At 48.2% G+C, this 22,190-nt stretch overlaps 1 protein-coding gene across 10 annotated transcripts in view; it reads left to right on the forward strand.

The window, feature by feature from the left end:
- SH3PXD2A (SH3 and PX domains 2A) overlaps positions 1-22,190 on the forward strand; it is a 245,703-nt gene that overhangs the window by 17,255 nt on the left and 206,258 nt on the right. The gene's annotated exons all lie outside the window — the stretch shown is intronic.

The raw sequence follows: 22,190 nt of genomic DNA on the forward strand, positions 1-22,190 counted from the left end.
ATTAGGATGGGTTAGAGTGCAGCAGTTACAGGCGAGGCTGAGTCCCTCACAAGCCATGAGACTTTGGGCAAATTATTTAATCTCTCCGAGCCTCGGTTTCCTTATCTGTAAAATAGGGATAATAAAAGTACCACAAACTCATAGAGCTGGTGGATGGCATTGAAGCATTGTGTACGATAAAAATATAGGAAACAGCGGGAGCTGGGCATCCTCGTGTAGCTCCCCGCGTTAAGGCAGTAGATAGCCCACATTGATGCTCTTAGCCCCCCTCCCTTTTTGGGAACAGTTTTATTGAGATATAATTCTCATACCATACAACCAACCCATTTAAAGTATACATTTTAGTATATTCATAGAAATGTGCGACCACTCCCACAGTCAATTTTAGAACATTTTTATTACCCCAAGAAGCAAGTGTGCTTTAGCCATCATTTCCAACCTCCCTACCCACACCCCCACTGGTCCCAAGCCCTTGGAAACCACTAATTTTCTTTCTATCCGTATAGATTTGCCTATTCTGGACATTTTATATAAGTGGAACCATCAACTGTGTGGTCTTTTGTGACTGGCTTTCTTTCACTAATGTAACACTCTCAAAGTTCATCCACCATCAGCCCTTTTGATGGCTTATAGCGTGAGCTTGATTCATTCCCTGTGCTGACCCAGGAGCCCTGGGCACAAACCCTCACCGTGACTTTGGCAAGGCTGGCCTGCGGTCCTGAATGCAGGTTCCACTGCAGCGTTTCCTCTCTCTGCCCTTTGGAGCATGTGGATTTTTCTCTCCTACTCTACTGTTTTGAAACTGGTTGAGGCTGGATCTTGTAGGAAATGTTGAATGCGCCTGCAGTTTATTCCCATTACTTCCTCTGGCCTGGTCAGCAGCTTGGGGGCAGGGTGGAAACTGTGCAGTCTTTACTCATCTGTTCCCCCAGGACTCTCTTTCCGGGAGGGGATGGGGAGAGAGACAACAAAGCGTCTTTATTTGTTTTTAGTGTTGACGAACTTCCCAGCCCCTTACCAAGTTCTGGTGAAAGTTGCTGGTTTCTTGGTCAGGCTCTCTTCCCTCGAGGTGCAGGGTCATGGGACTTCTCTCTTGGGGGCAGCTGATGGGGAAGTGGCCAAGTGTTTTGGAGTTCTCTGCGTGTGGAGTCAGACTGCATTTGTTTCTCCTCTAGCTAGAGCTGGTCCAGTGCAAAACTGGGAATCCATTAGGAGGCAAGTAACGAAATCCCATCTAAAACTATCTTAAAAACCATATGGAAATTTATCATCTTACTTTGAAGTAAGATGTAGATAGAAAGTAGAAGTAGATAGAAAAAATTATAATTAAAAAAACTATCCTATTAATGAACATTTAGAATGGCTACTATTTTTGTAGGATGAATTATCAAAGCGACACTGATAGGTAAGAGTGTCTGGGGTTTATGTTAGGTAGGTCAGTCCACATTTAATCCATTTTCCTATTCTGTCTGTCTAAATCCATACAATGAGAACTGATACTTCCAGTGAAGACCCTTGTGGATCCCTGATGTTTGTGGAATCAATTTAGGAACGCTGTATTATCTTGCATCCCTGCCCTTCCCAATCAATGGCTGAGCATCAGGCTAAAGTAATGTTTAAAAGCAAAAGACACAATGTAAAGGACTTTGTGGTCAACAAGAGTATTTCATATACTCTGTACCCTTGAGTATACTACTTAACAGTTTTGTTCAAGAGATTATGTGATTCCCTGTTGGAACTCACAGGGTGAAATGTCTTAACAATGCCAAGTGTTAGTTAGACTATGAGGAAGTGGGGAACCTCATATGCTACCGATGGAAGCACAGTCCTACCATGTGCCTGAGAAGGAAGAGAACTGGAATATTCTGTGAACTATGGCTACCACTTGGAATACTACAAATGCCCAGGAGAAGAAGATGGATAAATAAATACGATATATTCATATGATAGAATTCTGTGCAGTTAAGGTGAATAAGATTTATAAGTTTCAACCTGGAATGATCCCCAAAACAATATTGAGTGAAAAAGGCAAGCAAGAGAATATTACCTATTATACCATTTATGTAAATATTATTTATCTAAATTTCATACTATTTCTATAAATTAAAAATTATTCACAAAATAATAGTGTATTATATATATTTACAAACGTTTGTGGAAAAAGTATAAAAACACAGACCAGAAGGATACACACAAAAAAATTCATGACACTGGCTGCTTCTGGATGGGGAGAGAGAAATGGGCCTGGGAGGAGAATAAGAGATTTAAACTTTATCCATAATGTTTCTGTTTCTCTTATTTAAAAACTGATAGAATTTTCGCATTTATTTATTTTGAATGGAGTGTCGAAGGATTTGTTATATGTTACATGTAGTCTTCATTTGTTCATTCATTCTTTCAGCAAAGATTTGTTGAATGCCTACTACATGCCAGGCATTGTTCTAGGTTTGAGACTATATTAGTACACAAAAACAGACAAAAATCCTTGTCCTGGGGAGTTTATATTCCAGTGAAATGTATTGATAAAAAAACAAAACAGGACTTCCCTGGCGGTCCAGTGGTTAAGACTTCACCTTCCAATGAAGGGGGTGCGAGTTTGATCCCTGGTTGGGGAACTGAGATCCCACATGCCTCTCTGCCAGAAAACCAAAACATAAAACAGAAGCAGTATTGTAACAAATTCAATAAAGACTTTAAAAATGGTCCACATAGGGCTTCCCTGGTGGCGCGGTGGTTGAGAGTCCGCCTGCCGATGCAGGGGACACGGGTTCGTGCCCTGGTCCGGGAAGATCCCACATGCTGCGGAGCGACTAAGCCCGTGAGCCATGGCCGCTGAGCCTGTGCGTCCGGAGCCTGTGCTCCGCAACGGGAGAGGCCACAACAGTGAGAGGCCCGCATACCGCAAAAAAAAAAAAAAAAAAAAAAAAAAAAAAGGTCCACATAAAAAAAAAAATCTTAAAACAAAATTTCAAAGTAAAAAATGATACAATTCCCAAATTAAAAAGTTAATAAAAATTTTAAAAAGTTTAAATGTTTGCATTCCTTCTTTATATGTTTATTTAATGATTTTGCAAATTTAGAGTAAAGCAGTAATTCATATCAATAAAAATTCATTTTATATTTATTGAGATATATAAAAAGGAGGCTCAGGATGAGGTGCCTTGGTTCATTGGTACAGAAATTGGGACTAAATCTGAATTTAAAAAGGCAAGAAAGACAGGGGCATCTTAACATAGGTTTGATTCCAGCACAGAATTTGACTGAGTAACTCTTGAAATAGCAAAAGTAACAATTAGATGCAAATTAGCCCAGAGCCCACCACACCGGGTGAGCCCCACCTGGGAGTAGAGCTCATCTGTTCCGTGCCTTGGGTGGGATTTATCATGTATTAGGAAGAGCAGAGCATCAAGCATGAAATGAATGCTTTACAGAGATACAGTAGCAGATGTGCACATGAGTGCATGTGCATGTGTGTGTACCCATGAGCACATGTATATGCCTAATGGACTGTTTACTCTGTGCCCCGCACTGTTGAGGGCTTTCTGAGTGTTATCTCATTTAATCCTCAGAACCCTGTGAGGTAGGTGCCTTAACTCATCCCCGTCTTACCAAAGAGGAAAGAGACTTAGCCAGGGTGGCAGAGCCAATGATTGGTGCACTGGGAATCAGAGTCAGTTGCCCTGGCCTCTGTAGCTTGTGCTCTTAATTTTAGGTTACTAGAGGGGGAACGAGAGAAAGACAGGTCCTCCCTGGGAGAGGCAGCGGTAGAGCAGCCAACAGATGATGGGGAGCCATGAGGAGACCAGAAGTGGGAACTTGGGGTGTGAAGAGAAACTGGGGTCTGGGGCTGGAACATCACGCTTGGGAGTTCAGACTTCCCTGCAAGCAGGAGAAGCCCCTGGAGGTGTTGCTTGACACGACCCAGTGTGTGTTTAAAGATGTAACCGCACACATGGTGTGAAGGATTGATTGGACTCCAGAGACCGGAGGAACTGGAAGACCAGTTGGGAGGGGATGGCAGTGTGGTGTAGCCTCATCTGATGTGCGAGTCAGGCTCTCAAGCCAACAAGGAGGGTCAGAATTACCTTTAACCATCCCTTAAATTGCCTGTCCAATTCAGTGTCGAGGGCACTTTGTACGCAATTTTGTGCAGAGTCAGAACCACTGAACTAGAGTAAAAGAAACAAAAGGCAAATCAATAGACCTCGTTGGGCGTCCAGACCAGTCACCAGTAACATAAGGCCGGTGGGAGGTGGCTGCAGGCTGTCTGCAAGGCTGACTCCATTCTGCTTTAAGGTTAAGCTTCTATAACCTACAGCCTCTTTAGGGGATTTGTAGTCAGGAAGATGGACCCAGAGAGTGAAGGTAGTACCAGAGAGCTGTGATTGCACCGCAGCTGCTGGCTTCGTGGTCTTTCTCTGTCCTGGTTTTCCTTACTTTTCACCATTCCTCTTATCTCCTGGGATAATCCCTTTCCACTCCCTAAACGAAGGTGTTTCCCTAGATTCTGTCCAGTTACTAAGCCTTGTGCTTCCATTTTCTCCTCTCCATACTCTTTGGTTCTGGACCTTCTTTTCCACTTAATCTGTGACCTCTGGGCAGATCTGTGTCCGCAGGAGGACATTCTCCTGTCCCCAGCCAGCCAGCACCTTCTCACCAAGGTAAGTCTGTCCTCCGCCACCCACCTTATCCTACTCCCTGACTGCCCAGTATTTAAATTAATGGCACCAACCTTTTTCCAGTCCCCAGAGTCAAAATCTGGGAGTGACATTTGACTTCTCCTCCCCTGACATCCATCTGGATTCTGTGATCTGCTGATGAGTGGTTCCCAGATCTGCCTGGGAAGCTGGTGAAGAATTTCTTCCTTTGGGATCACCCGCTACAAGCCCGGAGGCTGATTCAGTATTCAGGTAGCCTGGCACAAGGGCAGGACCCAAAGTTCATGTCTTTTTCAAAGCTCCACAGGAGCATCTGATGATGAGCCAAGTGCTGGAACTACTGCCCTGAGTCTGCATCTGCCCCGTCTCATAGATTCATTAGCCTTTCACTTCCTTCTTGCACTCCTCTCTCTATCACCCTAATTCTAGGCCACATGGCAGCTTAGATGGGCTTCTGCAGGTCACTGCCGCCAGCCTAGACCAGAGCGGTCACCTTGAGGTCACCCAGCATCTCTCTCTGCACCCTTGCCCCAAAGCCATGTTCATTGCCTGGAACTTGCCCCCTCACCTGCTGACATCCTTTAAGGCTCATCTCAGATGTGTCTTCTAAAGGGCCTTCCAGGTCCATCTGAGACAGATGGGCTTCCTCCACTCCTAGCTTGTAATAATTACTGGTTTACATATTTCTTTCCTCTGCAGGATTAATTGAACAAGCATATGTGAAGCACTGACCCAGACACTTAGGATGAGGAGGGACAGATAGGGGCCCATCCTTAAGCTCCAGGCTACTTACCAGATGCTAAACTCCTTAGGACCAGGGCTCTGGTGGACCTCGAGTGCTCACTCCATCAATATTTGTTGATCCTGCTCTGTATCGTGCATTTCCCTCCCCAAAGAGTAGGTCACATGCTGGTTTTTCTACCCTCAGGTGCTGCAAATTAAGTTAATCATATTTTTCAGTTCGTTAATCATATTTTTCAGTTCATTGCACATTATCACATTGCAAAGGCCTCCTCCTGCTTTATTTTTATTTTTCCCCTTCAATCCTAATCTTCACTCCTATCCCTTTTTCCCTTATGCATCCCCTCTAACCTGTTTAACATAAACCCATGTATCCTCAGAAAATAGGTTGTGCTATTCGTGAGCGTGGTTCGTAATCTACGTAAATGGTATTGTGCTGTAGGTTCGGTTGGGTGATTTCCCTTTTTACTCAATACTGTGTTTGTAAGATCTATTTACGTTGTTGTATGCAGCCACATTATTGCTTCTGACTGCTGCATGGTGTTCCATGCTGGCGGCCACCACATTTTACTTATTTGCTGCCCACTGTTAACGGGCCCTGAGGTTGCCTCCAACACTTTCTCCTGCAAGCATTGCTGCGGAGAAACGTCCCTGTAGGCTGCAGCCCTTACAGTCTGCAGAGATTTTCCCAGTACGTACACCAGGAGTGGGATCACTAGGGCGCAGGGCTTATACAGACTGAGTTTAAGTAAATACTACCCTATTGCTTTTCAGAAGAGCTGTACAGTTTATAAGCCTACGAGCAGTGAACCACGGTTCTCATCTCCCTACACCGTCACCAACACTTGGTGTTATCCAGAAGAATAGGTCATTTTCCTCTCTCCTTTCCAGAGAGGGCCTTCTAGGCTGTTGGCATTTCTCCCCATGGACCAATCCAACCAAGATTGGAAGACGTAGTGAGTTTTAATGTCTTCATATCATTCCTTCCTGGCCCGGCTCCCTTGCCTGTAATGAAAGTTCTTTTTGTAATTCCCCACCCAGTTCTCACTAATGGGACCAGAAACCTAAAACCTTTCTCCATTATCTTAAAAACTCAGCCAGCTTTTCAAAGCTAAACCTCCTTTGTTTTTCAAGTTAATCTGAAATAAGCCCTTCTTATCTTGTTTTCCCCCTTTGCCCAGTGCCTCCAAGCCTCACTGGCCATTCCTGTGAATGCCCCAGAAATGGCCTCTGAAAGGTACTGCTTCACCTGTGTGTGCCCATGGTTGGAGGTGGGCTGCAGACCCTCCCCGGATGTTGCTGTCTTCACAGAAGCCAGGTTTGGGATTTAACTCTGTTTAAATGCCTGCAACCTTGTTTGCAAACGGAAATGAGTTGGACTTATTTGCTGGGGATAATTATAGGAAAAAGACTCCTACCTGATACTATCCAACTTCTGGCCTAAACATTTCAATGGATAATTAATCATAACTGTTCTTTGACATCGTATCTTTTATATTTTTTTTGGCCACGTTGCACGGCTTGTGAGATCTTAGTTCCCCTACCTGGGATCGAACCCCGACCCTCAGCAGTGAGAGTGCTGAGTCTTAACCACTGGACCACCAGGGAATTCCCTGTTCCGTGACATCTTAGGTCGCTGGGGTGGACTATTACTGAAGTCTTAAACCTTGACCTGTTCCAGCAGAGCATAAATGTGGCTTTAGGTCCTATGTTAGATACGCATGATATGCTTGCCTGATTTCTCCAAGTACACTGTGAGGGTAGTGATTAGGGTCTTCCTTACCCTTCTACCTAGAGCCTGCCCCCCACCTCCCCTCCCCACCCCCGCCTTTTTCCCCCTTTGCACTTAGCAAAGTAAATACTTGTTGGGTGCTTGACACAGGATTACATGTTAATCCATCTTTTTTTTTTTTTTGGAAGAATCTTTTTATTTATTTATGTATGTATTTATTTATTTATTTTTGGCTGCGTTGGGTCTTAGCTGCTGAGCGTGGGCTTTCTCTAGTTGCAGCCAGCGGGGGCTGCTCTTCTTGGGGTGCACGGGCTTCTCACTGCAGTGGCTTCTCTTGTTGCGGAGCACAGGCTCTAGGCGCGTGGGCTTCAGTAGTCGTGGCAAACGGGCTCAGTGGTTGTGGCTCGTGGGCTTCGTTGCTCCGTGGCATGTGGGATCTTCCCGGACCAGGGCTCGAACCTGTGTCCCCTGCATTGGCAGGCGGATTCTTAACCACTGTGTCACCAGGGAAGTCCCTAATCCATCATTTTCAAAGTCTAGAACCAGACCTATTTTAAAAAAAAAAAAAACAGAATCCTTCCTTTAAAAAGTGGCATTACCTTCTTACCCTCACACATGTTCATTTTAGTCTCATTTATTGCTCTTTGGAGTGGGGGTCTTGGGGGAGCGACTCTGAGAGCCTCTTAAACTTAAAAGAGACATAATAAATTACACTCTTTAGAGAAGCTTGAATAGCTGCTTGTGTCCCAGAAGTGGGATGGGAGCACAGCATTCTAGATGGCTCCTCTGCTCACATCCCCTGCCCCTCCCCCCCACCTACAGGGCTTACCTCCCAGAGCAGTGTGTGGTACCCTACAGATCGCCATTAAATAAACAGTCCCTTGAAAACACAACGTAAAAAAAAGCGCTGTCTATGTATTGCATCAGGAGAGCTAACTATTATGGAAAAGGCCAAATATTTCCACTGTGTTAAGAAAATAAGAACCCGGCAGCATGGAACGTCCCAGTCAGTGGGCAAAAGATGTGGAGACTTCAAAAGGAAGAAGAACTGTCAAGACAGCATGAGCGGCGACGGGTGACTTGCCCTGTTGAGAAAAGAAAGCATGCTAGGGTGTGTGTGAGTGTGAGTGTGAGTGTGTGTGTGTGTGTGTGTGTGTGTGTGTGTCCATATGCAGCGGCAGAAGTCGTGACAGTGCCTTTCACCTGGGAAATAAATTAACGAACACACCAGTGTCTGTATCACGGCTCACCCAAGCAGTGGGCCAACTGTGACTCGGCCTGGGGGTGAGGTTAGGAGGAGGGGAGCAGAAGTGCAGAACAGAAACAGCCTTTGTTCTCACAAGACCCAAAAGGCAGTTTTGCAGGAAGAGACTCCTCATCGTGGGTCTGAAATGAAGATGGACACTCGAAGAGAGTGCTGATGGCTCTAGCAGAGGCCCTGCCCTTGGGCTCTCAGCCAGGCAGGGCCCCCGACCCTGAAGTGGAATATCTGAGTGATGAGATTCCTGCTAGCTTCTCCAGCCCATCTCCCTTTGCCAGCTTGCGCTTATGGAGCTGGGGGAACGCCGTTAAGGCCAGGCGGCCTGACTTTAATTGGAAAGAGACCAGGAATCATCTTGCTTTTATTAAAAAGTTAGGCTGGGTTATCTCAGGGCCGCCCCCAGGGTGGGCGATCCTTCAAAGCTGACCAAGTTCTGAGCTGCTGGCCTGCCTACTTTAATGAGCTGGGGGAAGCTCATTTGAGGCGTGGCAATAAAGTCGCTCACCGGACTTGCGACGTGAGAATGTTGTTCTTAAACCTGAGAATGTCGTCCCTGAATCATCGGGAAGAGCTCCCAGGTGTGGAGAATGGACTCTTGTTCCTTAGGCTGATTTGGGACCTGGCACTCTCACTAGCTTCCTGGCTCCCTCTCCTGAGCACAAGCCTCCCCTCCCGGGCCAGGTGTGGCCACCTAGATGAACCTGTCCACCTAGATGACGATACATCAGCTCAGCGGGCCCCTCCCTTACTCGAAACGGAGAACCATAACATCTTGTTACAAAGACTTTCCTCCCTCCCTCCCTCCCCCGCTCCCCAAAGATGCCAGTGCCCTGTGCCACCATGCTGGGCCCTGCCCGGCTGATGATCACTATCTCTGGCCCTTGTTGAATTCTATGCCGAGGGCTGTGTAAAACTCAGTACACATAGGCCCTCCTATAAGCCTCACACCAGCCCTCTACAAAGGCAGAACTATTACCATCCACTCTTGTTACCCCCATTTTACAGATGAGGAAACAGAGGCTCCAGCAGGCATAGGACTATTTGCCCGTGGTCACACGGACAGTACGTGGCAGGGCTGAAATTTACACCAAGGTCCATGCTTTTCAACACTGCCCTCTCTCTCTGAGGACTGTGCAGAGGTGGCCGGGACACAGCCTTGCCCTCAAAAAACCTCACGGTTTAGGTGGAAAGAGAACACTTCCTCCTGTGGGAAGATAATTAGCTACCAAAAACTCCAGGGAGGTTCTAGGGAGAGGCTGCAAGGAGTTCAGGGTGCATACAACGTGCCAGGCTTTGTGCTGTGGGCCTTGTGCCCATGACCTCTTTAATTTTCACAGCAACCCAGTGAGTTTCACTTTACAAACACAGGACCAAGGCTCAGAGAAGTTTCGTTACTTGCCCAACAACACACAGCTCATGGGTGGTGGATCTGGGCTCAAACTCACATGTTAATATTTTATAATAACTATAAACTGAGTATAACCTTAAAAAGTTATGAATCACCATCGTACACCTGTAACTTATATAATATTGTACAGCAACTATACTTCAATTAACAGAACCTCACATGTTGAACTCCAAAGCACATTCTCTTTGCCTGATAGTGTGGAAGAGACTCAGTTTTAGTAGGCTTGTCGGGGAGGGAGGGCCCGGGAGGGAAGGGGCAGGTGGGAAGGAAGATGGGAGGGGTGAGCACTCCAGGCTGCGGGAACGGAAGAGAAGGAGGGCCAGGGAACAGCAGGGATTCCACCAGCCCCTCCTGAGGGTGAGCCGGTGTCCCAGTCTTCATCACTGCCCCAAAGCCATGGCCCCCAGGTCACAGCTAATGACATGGAGTGACGGCTGAGGGCCAAGCTTCCTTGGTTCCATGGAGGCGACGTCCCCTACCCATCCCTCCTCCACCTCAAGCTCCCAGGGTAATTCATTGGTGTGGTCACCACAATGGGTGTGGACCTGTCAGGATAACATTATCTGAGGGACATCCTTGTTTGGAAGGAAATGGATTCATCCCTTGATCACATCCATGCTCTCTGCTTCTCCTCCCATCCTGCCCAAATGGAAACACATCTTTCCTTGGCTCCCAGCCCCCTCCAGGCAGCATCTTCTAGTTCCCTAAGGTGGGCCATACAGAACCCTTGCACTGGTTCAGCCATGCTGGCCTTGAGAAGAGCAGGCCTGTGTCTATTTTCTCATCTGACCTTTCATTCATCAACAAGCATTTATTAGATGCCTACTGTGTGCCAGGCACCACGTCAGATGCTGCAGATTCCTGGGTGACTCAAAATGATTACAAGTGGGCTTCCCTGGTGGCGCAGTGGTTGAGAGTCCGCCTGCCGATGCAGCGGACGCGGGTTCGTGCCCCGGTCCAGGAGGATCCCACGTGCCGCGGAGCGGCTGGGCCCGTGAGCCACCGCCGCTGAGCCTGCGCGTCCGGAGCCTGTGCTCCGCAACGGGAGAGGCCACAACGGTGAGAGGCCCGCGTACTGCAAAAAAAAAAAAAAAAAAGATTACAAGTTAGAAGAGGAGGGAGCTTACAGACTGGCTGGGATGCCCAACTTTAACCAGTCTTGTGCGTGGATGTGCAGTGATGGACTGAGATCAGGAAAGGAACAGGACACTCTGAAGCATGAACAGGAGGCCTCTCTGTAAATTTGGGGGGAAGGAGAAGGGTGTTCTGAGCGGAGGGTAAAGGCTCAGTGGTGGGAGGGAGTGAGGTGTTTCAGGATCCTCACGACACCTGTGAAGGCAGTTCCCTGTTACCGTTGTGATACCCATTACATAGGTAGTTAGGTGAGGCCCAGGAATGCCATTTTCTCCTAACCTAGGGCTGGACCTGGGTTGCTTCCAGGTTCTAAATTGTGCCTGGGGCACCAGAAGGAATTGGGCTCACTAGGAAGAAAATCCCAGCATTGGGAGGCAGTTCCACCCAAATCGTGGGCTCCTGTTTCCCAAGGCCGGCCATGTTCCCAGTAGGTCTGAAGCTCTCTGATCACAGGAAGGAGCTGGAGAGCACACTGAGGGCCTGGGATGAGGGAGTTCTGGCCTCAGTCCAGAGAAAGGACAGAACCAAGTGGAGCCTTCTTTAGGGAAACCTGAGAGACAGCATCACGCAGCGGAAAGAGGAGAAGTTTTAGAGTTCAGCAGACATGGCCGGGCATCCGGGTTTCCATCTCTGTGACCTTAGGTGAGTCACGTGACCTCTTAGAGCCCAGGCGCCCTTGCTTGCACAATGGGAGCGACGATGCCACTGACAGGACTTCGTGCCTGGAATGCTCAGCCGGGAGTCCGGCACGTGGCGAGCACCGGGCACACGCAGGTGTCTTTATTAGCTAGAGTTCATGAAACGCTGGATGTGCAAAAGAGGTCAGTTTGTGATGTATTTAATTTACAGGAGGACTTCTTGTTTTATGAACAAACTTGCTGACGAATCTTTTGGATAGCGAGTTCCTCTTATAGTTTGAAAAATAAGAGAATTTGTTATTTGCAACTGTGATTTATCCGGGAGCCCCCCGTTCTCAGCTTCATGCAGAACTGAGCTAAGCGTTGACCTGAAGGAGGGTCTCTAGGGGTGTGCCACAGGGCTCTGTTCTCTGTCTCTGACCAAAAATGTCTGTCAGTGACTTCAGTGGGATTTTGAGGTCATCTTGCTCACATTCATAGGTGACACCGGGAGGAAGGAGAAAGAGTGTGTTAGGCGACAAGCCAGCTTCCAAAAATGCCTTGAAGAAGATTGGGATTGCCCAGGCATAAATGTAATGTGTTTTTATTCCAGGGACCGGTGGCCCAAGTGTTGGCAGCAGCAGGTTTGGTTTTTGTGGAAGCGGGAGTGTGAGGTGTCAGGGTTTGGGTCGCCTGGGAGGTCAGCAGACATCAGCAGTATGACTCTCCAACCCTGGGTATGCGTTCATAGAATTCACAGCTCTTAGACTGTGCTCAGAAAGTCGGTGCTTTGTGACCACCTAGAGGGGTGGGCTAGGGAGGGTGGGAGGGAGGGAGACGCAAGAGGGAAGAGATATGGGAACATATGTATATGTATAACTGATTCCCTTTGTTGTAAAGCAGAAACTGACACACCATTGTAAAACAGTTATACTCCAATAAAGATGTTAAAAAAAAAAAAAGAAAGTCAGGGTTTAGAACGTTTAGAGGAGGGAGGTGGTAAGAATCTGCTTCTGTCCTGCCCTGTCAGTCTGTCTGCACCTGGGAGGCCCAGTGCACGCTGTTTGAGGGCAGAGTACACGGAGGACAGCGTGGTGGAGGAAGATGCAAGACTAGTCACGGGAGCAACAAGAGGAAGTGGGGAGGTTAGCCCGGAGCAGAGGAGACGCCTGGAGAGGGGTCGTGCGAAATGCCCTCCTTCAGGAGAGGAGTTTGATCTGTGCTCTGTGGCCTCAGGGGCGGAACTGGTGGGGATGGACAGCAGTTAGCAGGAAGGAGATTCAGATCAGTATAAGGAAGAACGTTCTGATGGTCAGATGCCCAGAGATTGCACAGACTGCGTTGTGGCAGCCTCCCCGTCGCCGCTGGACCTATGCAAGCACAGGGCAGGGCTCAGTGACCTTTCAGGTCCCCTTCGGGTCCTGAGAGTCGGATTCCCTGATTGGTTGACCCTGGCCCTTTCCAGGTGTGCCCAGAACTCGGGGAACATGGCTGTTGCTCCTTCAGTTCCTCTGTTGAGACTCCCATTTGTGTCCGTGAAAGTGAGGCTGTCAGGGCCTCAGGGCCTGGGGCTGGGGACAGGGTGGGTGGTCGTCCCCCACACTAGCAGCCTGTTCTCAGCCTCGCTGAATGTTCGCTTGATACCCAGAACCTCCTCTAGAACCCGAGCATGTCTGGACCCAAGGTCACAGAGCCCATGGTGACCAAGCTGGACACTAACCCCAGCCTCTGACTCCAGGTCCCCTTCCCCTCGCACTTGACCCAGCCTATGCACTGGCAGCCTCCCCCAGCCATGGAAAAGCCCAGAGAACAGAGAATGTTAGAAGCTGGGCAGGGGACACCAGCAGTCACATCCCAACTCTGGCCTTTTTCTTGTCTTCCCATTTCAAAGACAAGGGGACTGAGGCCCACGGAGGGTGAAATGAGTTGGCCAAAGCCACTGACAGAACCAAACTCCACCCCTGCCCTCTCTGCCCTCGGCACCCGCTGGATGTCTCCTCTGTCTCTGCAGGGTACCACAGAAGGAGGCAGGTGTCTGGTCCTTGAGGGTCAATGGGAGAGGGCCAGAGTAGGCACATTCCACAAGGCTTCAGGCTTTCAAAATAGCCTGGAAGGCCGGTGAGCTTCCTCCTAGGGGCCAGGGAGTGGCCACCAGCCTGGCAGGGGACAGCTTGGGGTAGCAGTCCCATGTAGAGGGTGGTGGTGTGGGTACTGAGATGACTTTTCTCATCAGCAAGGAGTAAGGCCTTGGCAAGCTGACTGGCCTGACTTGGCTGTCCCAGCCCAAGCCTGGCCCCTGCCCACTGGCCCTCCTTCCCTCAGCTCAGCTGCTTCTGCAGGCTCCTCCCTGCCTCCCACCCCCAAACTCCATCAACTTTCTAAAAGTCCGTGAGTTGTAGTGTAAGGCCTGAGGCTGTCACAAGGTGGGAAAGAACACAGGGGTTGGAATCCAAGCCTAGTTCATGATGGCTGTGTGACCTTGGACAAGTCACTTACCCGCTCGGAACCTTAGCATCTTCTTCTGTAAGATGGGGACACTACTCGTGCCCATTCCCAGGGTTGGTGTATGGGTCCCCTGAGCTTGTGTATGTAGGGCTGCCTCCAGCATAGAGCCTGCTTGGAACTTGCTAGGGTGGCTCCTGTCCCTTCCTTGGGTGCCATGAAAGTTGCAGTGTTCTGTGACCTGGCTGACCGGGACCAGGCTTTCAGTTCACTGGAAGGGAAGTGGTTAAAGCCAGACGAATAAAGGCAGAGTAAGGAATGACACCTTCTTAGACAAAGCCAGCACTGCCTTAAAGAGTATTTATGCAAAAGGATTGATTCTTCCGTAGCTTTCTCTTACTTCTTTCATGGCATAACCTCCCTGTGGGCAAAACTAGAAGACCTTGCTCTTGGGATAGTTGCAAACTATTTAAATCTGAGGATGTCCTGGAACAATCTGACGGATATTGCCCAAAACGTCCTTGAACATAAAACTTGACACACTTCTGTGAGTTTATCCCCAGGATAAATTTCTAGCAGGGGAATTGGTGGGTCAAAGAATTTGCATTTCTCATTTTGATATATACTGGCAAATGGCCCTCCTCAAAGAATTCACATCCCTCCTACAAAGTGTGAGACACGTCTGTTTCCTCACACCTTCATCAGCACTGGGACCTACCAAACTTGAATGTTTTGCCAGTCAGCTAAAGAAAAAGAGTTCTGATTTCTTTTTTAATTATGCATGAGTTTGAGTGCCTTTCCATGGATGGATTGGTCACTTGTATTTCTTTTTGGTGAATGCCTTTTTACATTCTTGGCCCATTAAACATTTTTCTGTTGGGTGGTTCAACTCATTAGTTTGGATTTAGAGGGTTGTTCTCCAGGCAGGTGGATGGGGAGTTTCCAAGGGGGCTTGGTGGTGTTTAGATCACTTTCCTCTGGGGCTGTGAGTTGGAAGTGAGCTTCTTTGCTGCCTACACCCAAGGGGCTGCCCTGGGCTTGCTCTGAGCTTCCTGGGGGTTCTCATTGTTCACAGGTACGAAAGTGCTGTTCCCCTTCTTCATCCCAATGCCAGGCAGTACATCAGGGCAGAACTTGTGATTGGACAGCTGTGGGGCGGGGGGCTTGATGTTGGACATACAGCTTCTGGGATTAGGGGAGTAGAGGGCAAGGCGGAATGCCGAGGAAGAACCTACGTTTGTGTGTGTGCGTGTGCGTGCAGCTGTGAGAGTGTGTGTGTGTGTGTGTGTGTGTGCCTGCGTGCAGCTGTGAGAGAGCCCCAGGATTTCTGTGGGGGCTTGGGCTGCTAGGGGTTGTATCTGTGTAGGAAACATCCTATTAGAGAGTGTATTCCAAATAACAAATTTACTAAAGTTGCTTTTGTGCACAGTATGTAAAACACCCAGAAAAGGTCAGTTTTCTATTTCCCAGGATAAGTAGCTATCAAAATAAATAAGAAAGACGAAGTCAATAATAAAATAACAATTATTGGAAGTCCAATAATTTTGGACTTCCCTGGTAGCGCAGTGGTTAAGAATCCGCCTGCCAATGCAGGGGACACAGGTTCGAGCCCTGGTCCGGGAAGATCCCACATGCTGCAGAGTAACTACGCCCATGAGCCACAACTACTGAGCCTATACTCTAGACCCCGCGAGCCACAACTAGAGAAAGCCTGTGCACAGCAACGAAGACCCAATGCAGCCAAAAATAAATAAATAAATAAATAAATTTATTTATTTATTTTTTAAAAATAATATAACAATAACAGATTTACCACTTGTATTTGGAGCTGGCCACTGGCAGTTGTGCAGGTGGGACTGAGCCTTCTCTGGCACTGCCACTGGAGGAAGCCAAGAAATAAAAGAACAACCATACGCTGGGTGTTTGCTGAGGGCCAGGCACGTGCTAAGCACTTTGCATACATTTTAGTCATCACTCAAACTGTCCAAGGCCTGTCCTCTTATTACCCTCAGTTTACAGGGAATTGGAGGCTCAGAGAAATGAGATAATTTGTCCACCAAATTTTCTTACAAGAGGCAAAGCTAGGATTTAGTACTGGAAGCTGTTGGACACCACTCATTGGACTCGCCTGTCTTTTCTTGCCAGCCTGACCCCCACTTGGTTAAAGCTGGAGGGAGATTCCACGGGAATCCTGCGGGAAGAGGACAAGCCCGCTGTGTTCTGGCCAAGCGTCCCAACCCCCTGGCCCCCCTCTGCAGCCCAGCTGGCATCTTGGAAGACAGGGCTGGGAGGGGTGGGCCCTTATTTGGGGCTTTGGTGTGCAGCCTGGGAGGGCTGGAATCTATAGCTCACGCCTTTCCCTGCATGGGCCTGGGTGTGAGCTAGGGTGTTGGTGGGGGGGGCCTGCTCTCCGGGGGTGGGCTCTGGCCAAGTGAAACAGGCTGAGGTCACAGGGAGGGGGCAGCCCTCCCGGAGGGAATGCCTGGATGACGTGACTTTGGGGGCGCTGGGGGAGGAGGCCGGCTGTGTGTTTCTCGTCTCACCTCCATGCCTTGGCCAGATGGGAATCGGTGTGGGAAGCCGAGCCAGATGCAGCCTCTGGCAGTCTCCCCTGGCCGCGTGCGCGGCCCTTCTCCAGCCGGCTTGGCAGCCCTCTCCACCTCCTCCCCAAGGGGCCCAGGCAGCAAATGACGTCCTGCAATTGGCTGTGGCAGAGCAGGGGTCTCCTCTGGCCAGGCAGCTTGCAGAGGCAGGGAGAAGCGGGTCAGGGGCCCAAAAGACGTGACCTGGTACCCCCTTCCCTCATCCCAAATGGCTCTGTCTTCTGAGCCAAGTTTGGGGGAGGGAGGGGAGGTTTATAAGGTTTGCTGTCAGATCTGGAGCCTGGGAGCTAAGAGAACATAAAACAAAGCCTCTGACTTCGACTGCTTGGTCCCTCTCCTTTTGCAAAGCTGCTTATGCTTTCTCTGCATTGACAGTCTCTAGGTGTCAGTCATTCTTTGCACTGTCCACCAGTGAGCAGCGAAGCACGTGAGCCGCAAAGCACCCCGTGCACTGCCAGGACCTGAGGTCTACCTGCTCCCAACTCTGAGCTCTGTCCCCGTCATTCCATGTCATCCTGACTGTGGTCCATCTGGGGTCCCAGAAGCTTTGGGGTGGGATTTCTCAGTCTCCAAGTGTCCCTTCCCAGACCGCATTTCCCTGCCCTGGTTCTCATCACCAGCCTGCAGGGACCCCTCTGCTCCTCCGGGGCTCCCCCATCCTCATCTCTTCCTCCCTCGCTCCTTAGATCTCCCCACACCTGTCCTTCTGTCCTTCTCTAACCCCCAAACCGTTCCAAGTTTCTCACCCAAAAAACACTTCAGCTTGCCCTCTGTTTCTCTGCCTTCCTTCCTTCCGATGCTCTCCCACCCCCATCTTTCCCTCCAGCCTCAGAGCCAGGGACTCTTCACTCATCTCCTACCACTCACTGCCTTGGACTTCAGGCTGCAGCCACCCCACCGGTTCCTGGTTCTCTACCCAGCTCAGGCATGGTACACCACCCCTCCCAGCTTTTGTCTGTGCCCTTTCTTCTGCTTAAGATTCCCTTCCGCCACCACCGCCCTTGCCCTCACCTCTTTGCTCAGCTTACCTTCTTCATCTTTCACCCTTCACCCCACCTTAAGGATCACCTCCTCCAGGAAGCTGTCTTGGCTTGGTGCCTCTCCTCTGCGTTCCCCCAGGGTCATGTACGTTTCTCAGTTTAGCCTCCACAGCAAATTAGCCATTAGTGCCTCTCTTTCTCACAGTCCGGGAGCTTTCTGGGGCCAGGACGATATTTTATTTGACTTTGGGTTGCCAGTGTCTAGCGAGGAGCTTAGCACACAGTAAGCACTTGATACTTCCTTACAGGACTGAACAGAATTTTATCAGAGAGAAACAACGTCTTTATTGAGGATCTACCACGTGCCCAATATCCTCAGGTTTATTACAGGGAAAACAAAGGAAGTCAGGATAAAACACTTGCTTTCAAAGAGTCTGTGACCCTGTTGAGGGCAGATCTGGGAACAGGTTCGGGGAATGGCCACATATGAAATTGGCAGTCTGGGTCTCTGGTGCTGAAGTGGACGCTGTAGCTACGGGGTGCCCTTAAGAGTTTGGGAAAAGGGGGAGAAGACCGTGGGCAGAGAGGCTATGAGGCCTGGAGCGGGGCAAGTGCTGGGTGGGATCAGATGAAAGGAGTCTGGGCCCAACTCTGGGGTCGGGACCCGTGAGCAAACGGAGAAACATGTTTCTAGAGACGGTGAGCAGATTCTCCTAATTCTGCAGTTACTCTCTGTGGGCACTTCCAACGTCGGAGTTTAAGTGCACTTTCCTTATTGTGGAAGCCAAACAGGAGCTGATGGCGTTCCCAGTCTTGCTGCTTGACTGGGAAAGTTTTACCGCACGCTAGGCTCTGCTGGGGCCAGTGAACTCTCCAGGCAGAGAGAGGAGGATGTTTCCGGCTTTGGGTCTTTCTAGTCGTCATTGGAAGAGAACTTGGTCTCTTCTTGCTGAGCCTGGGAAACCGGGTGCATTTTAAACTAGGCTTTCTCCTTAATCAGCCAGGTACACCTACTATGTGCCAGTGTTGGTGATCTGCACCGTGGGGGTCACAGAGGCCCAGGATTCGTTTCCTCCAAGACTAATGGATGTGACATGACCCCTACCTACCCAGGCCTGCTGTGTACCAGATGAAGGGGCACAGAGAGCACCAGGGCTGAGGCAGTCCAGGGAGGCTTCTAGGAGATGGTGGGTCTTGACTGAACCTTGGAGAAATTAGACAGGCTGAAAGGTTAGAGAGATGGAGCCTTTTCTGGCGAGATCTTCTTAACTGAGAGTGACATCTTTTCCCTTCTAATAGTTTAAAAACTGCTTTATTGAGATGTGATTCGCATACCATACAATTTACCCATTTAAAGCATACAATTCAGTGGGTTTTAGTATATTCCCAGATAATGGGTAACCGTCACCACAGTCAACTTCAGAACATTTTCACCATCCCCCAAAGTAACCCCATTAGCAGTTGCTCCGCATTTACCCCAGTGTTGCCACCCCCAGCCCTCAGCAACCACGAATCTAGTTCTGTCTCTATAGATTTGTCTGTTCTGGGAATTTCGTATAAACGGAATCATATAATATGTGGTCTTTTGTGTCTGGCTTCTTTCACTTAGCGTGGTGTTTTCAAGGTTCATCCACGTTGTAGCATATATTGATACTTCATTCCTTTTTATTATTGAATAATATTTCATCATGTGGCTATAATACATCATTTTGTTTATCCATTCATTAGTTGCAGAACATTTGGGTTGTTTCCACTTTGGGGTTATTATGTAATATATATATAATATTTTCTAATACAGTGCTGCTGTGAACATTCACATAGAAGTTTTGGTGTGGACATGAGTTTTCATTTCTCTTGGGTAGATACTTTGGAATACAATTGCTGAGTCATATGGTAACTATGTTTAACCATTTGAGGATCTGCCAGACTGTTTTCCAAAGCAGCTGCAATATTTTACATTCCCACCAGCAATGTATGGAGGTTTTAATTTCTCTACATCCTTGCCAACACTTACTATTATCTGTCTGTTTGATTATAGCCATCCTAGTGGATGTGAAGTGGTTCTTCATTATAGTTTTGATTTGCAATTCCCTGATGGCTAACGCTGTTGAGCATCTCTTCTTGTGCTTATTGGCCATTTGTATATCTTCTTTGGAGAAAAGTCTCTTTGGATCCTTCGCCCATTTTTAAGTTGTGTTATTTGTCTTTTAGAGTTAAAAGAGTTCTTTATATATTCTGGATAAAGTCCCTTATCATATACATGGATTGCAAATATTTTCTCCCATTCTGTAGACTGCCTTTTCACTTTCTTGCTGGTGTCTTTTGAAGCACAAAAGTATTTCATCTTGATGAAGTCCAATTTATCTATTTCTTTTTTTTATTGCTGTAATTTTAGTGTCATATCTTAGAAACCATTGACTAGTCCAAGGTCATAAAGATTTGCACCTATGTTTTCTTCTAAGGCTTTTATAGTTTTATCACTCACATTGACATATTTGATCCATTTTGGGTTAATTTTTGTATATGATGTGAGGTAGGGCTCCTTTCCAATTTTGGACTGAGTCGAACTGAGATCCCACCCACCTCCCCAGCTGGTGAGTAGTACTTTGCCCTTTGCATTTAGATCTCAGCTCAAACATTTTCTCTGGAGAGAAGCCTTACCTGACCAGCTGTCTGAATTAGCCACCTCCCCTGCAGTTAGTTTTGGTCACTGCATTCCATTTTATTGGACCATCAGAAACAATTATATGTGTGTCTGATGCTCCATGAAGACAGACTGTCTGGCTCACTGCTGGTGCTGGTCCAGCACCTAGTGCAGAGCCTGACACTCAGCTGGTGCTCAGGACGATTTTTTTGTGACTGGAAGACTTTTTGGTAAAGGAGCTGTATTCCCAGTGGATTTTGCTAACTTTCTAAGTGTTTCTGGCCTCCTGGAGTTGGAAGTTAGAGGGCTGAGTGGAAAGGGGTTCCCAGCAATATCACAGCAGACAGGTGGTCACTCATCTCCTGCCCTGATGGTCCCATTACTTCACAGGACAGCCCCTTCTATTCTTGGGCAGCTCTGGTTGACAAGTTCTTCCTGACTTTGGGCAATACCTGCTTTTCCATCATTTAAACTCACTGTCCGCCACCTTCCTTTGGGTACAACTGAAGCTGACCCTCCCATACTGATAGTCCTTTAAATATTTGAAACCAGCTGTTGTGTGTCTCTTAAATGCCTTCTCTGGGTTCAGCACCTCTAATTCTTTCTGCTCTTCCTCCTGGAGGTGAAAAGGGCTGGACTCTGACCCCTGAGTCACTGATATAGGCCCCATGGAGGTGGGGACAGCCACAGGCTGCCAAAGAAAGTGAAGGCACAGCCACAGCTCACAACAAATGCACCCCTGTCTCCTTGTTTTCTTTTCCCCATTTGAGCTGGTGAATTCCCAAACTGGAGCAGAATTTTGAGAAAAAGCACTGAATACAAACTCCCTAAGCGGACCTCTTGAAGGCAGAGCTGACTCTTATTAGCACAAATTACACTATAATACTGCTTTCTACTTAAAGAGTATTTTTTTCAGCTAGTCCAGTGGTCTTTTTGGTATTGGTCCACCCTGAGTGGTTCTCAACCTGTAACAACCTGTAGACTTACCTGGGAGCTCTGAAAACTACCAATGTCCACCCCAACTTCCTGGATTCTAATTTAAATGGTATACAGTAGGGTTGGCAGGCAGTATTTTATATATATATAAATTTATTTATCTATTTTTGGCTGCGTTGGGTCTTCGTTGCTGTGAGCAGGCTTTCTCTCTAGTTGCTGTGAGCAGGGGCTACTCTTTGTTGTGGTGTGCGGGCTCTAGGTGCACAGGCTTCAGTAGTTGTAGTACACGGGCTCTAGAGCACAGGCTCAGTAGTTGTGGCACACGGGCGGGCTTAGTTGCTCTGCGGCATGTGAGGTCTTCCCGGACCAGGGCTTGAACCTCTGTCCCCTGCATTGGCAGGCGGATTCTTAACCACTGCGCCACCAGGGAAGTCCCAGCAGACAGTATTTTTAAAGCACTCCAGGTGATGGTATATGTAGACAGTGTTGCAGACCTTGGCTTCAAGAGCTCAACATTGAACTTGAAATCCCCTACAGCTACCCAAGAATGAGCACATATTGGATGTTGGCAGAATATCTAGGAGCTGGCACTAGCCAAAGGACAGGCTAAGAGAACACAGTTGTTTTGTTAGATGGAAATCTTATTTAAAATTTTGAAAGCCAGGGCTTCCCTGGTGGCTCAGTGGTTAAGCCAATGCAGGGGACATGGGTTCAAGCCCTGGTCTGGAAAGATCCTACATGCTGTGGAGCAACTAAGCCTGTGCGCCACAACTACTGAGCCTGTGCTCTAGAGCCCGCGAGCCACAACTACTGAGCCCCTGTGCCACAACTACTGAAGCCTGCACACCTAGAGCCCATGCTCTGCAACAAGAGAAGCCACCACAATGAGAAGCTCGCTCACCACAACCCCGCTCACCGCAACTAGAGAAAGCCCGTGCACAGCAACGAAGACCCAACGCAGCCAAAAGTAAATAAATAAAATAAATACAACTTAAAGAAATAAAAAATGTTTAAAAAAATAAATTCTGAAAGCC

Source organism: Kogia breviceps, chromosome 2, assembly GCF_026419965.1.
Source record: "Kogia breviceps isolate mKogBre1 chromosome 2, mKogBre1 haplotype 1, whole genome shotgun sequence".
NCBI lineage: Eukaryota > Metazoa > Chordata > Mammalia > Artiodactyla > Physeteridae > Kogia > Kogia breviceps.